This window comes from Arachis duranensis, chromosome 4, assembly GCF_000817695.3.
Source record: "Arachis duranensis cultivar V14167 chromosome 4, aradu.V14167.gnm2.J7QH, whole genome shotgun sequence".
Taxonomy (NCBI): Eukaryota; Viridiplantae; Streptophyta; class Magnoliopsida; order Fabales; family Fabaceae; genus Arachis; species Arachis duranensis.
Genome location: NC_029775.3, coordinates 96,197,265 through 96,198,672, shown reverse-complemented (window position 1 = coordinate 96,198,672; position 1,408 = coordinate 96,197,265).

Below are 1,408 nucleotides of genomic sequence, written 5' to 3'. Positions count from 1 at the left end.
GTATTTATGTATCTTTATAAATATTCAATTAGTAGAATAGTCAAATCTACTATAATAAAATAATTAAATCTGTAAAATAAATAATTAAATATGTATAATAAATTATAAAATATCAAATATATGTTACTATATATAATTATACATGCAATAATTAATTGATGGTTAACCTACTCCTAATATATATAATTGAGCTATATCTAGTATTACCAGAAATTAAATTTATTTGCTAGTATTGCTATTTGCTAGTAGGTAATTGACCGAGTAGAAATAGAAATTTTTAAGGTTCAAGATGTTTAATTACGTCATTATGTGCATATATGTTATTATTGTAATAAATTCCATGTTTACACTATTCTACGTAAAGTAGAATATAAATGAATCAACTTGAAAATTTAAATTATTTTGTAAACTTTTTAGCTAGTTGAATATAAATGCTAAAAGTAGATTTCATCAAAATTATTGGACCATTGAGTTGATCCTTGTCAATTATGCTGTCAATTTTAATTCACAAAGTGCACAAAGATGAAGTGATTTTATTTATTATATATTACTGTTCCTGGAACTGTAGGTTGATCTCGGACGAGATCTGCGGTAGCGGTTGGAGTTGTTGCATTCGACTTGTTAGATTTGACGGTGTTGCCGATCTTTCGTCACTGGAAGGTGGGAGTACTTGTAAGAGACTCTGATACTTAAGTTAGCACATGCTTTAGGCAGGGTTTTAGTAGAATCAGAGTATGAGTTATACCTGGGTGTTCTAGTGTATTTATAATAGTGTGGTGTGACCTTTTTGGAGATAAGATAGTTATCTTATCTTATCTTTGAGTGAAGTCATCATATCTTTAAGGAAAACCGCCTTTATCTTTCTGGGCTTCGGCTGCCTTTAGATTGGGCTGTGTTCCTTCGTTTTGAGCCTGCTTTGGACTCCTCTGGCGATTTGGCTGACCTCTTTGAGAAGAGGTCGATAATGAGCCAACCTTCCAAGAGGTCGGTCATAGACAACTATTCATGCCCTAGGTCGAGCTGTACAACCCTGGCGGATCAACGACAAATCAACCAACCTGTTCAGATCAGGACTACCCGACCTCTTTATGAAAGAGGTCGGCCAAATTACTACAGAGGCCCAAGAAGGCCCAAAAAAGAAGAACACGATCCAAATCTAAAGGCAGCCCGAAGCCTAGAGAGATAAAGGAGGTTCCCTTAAAGATAAGATAACTTCACTCGTTATCTTATCTTCAGAAAGGTCATTCTACGCCATTATAAATATACTGGAGCACCCAGTTATAACTCATACTCTGATTCTACTAAAAACCTGCTCAATACCCTTGCTAACTTAAGCATCGGAGTCCCTTGCAGGTACCACCACCCTCTGGTGACGAAGGATCAGTACTACCGCCAAGTCCAACAAGTC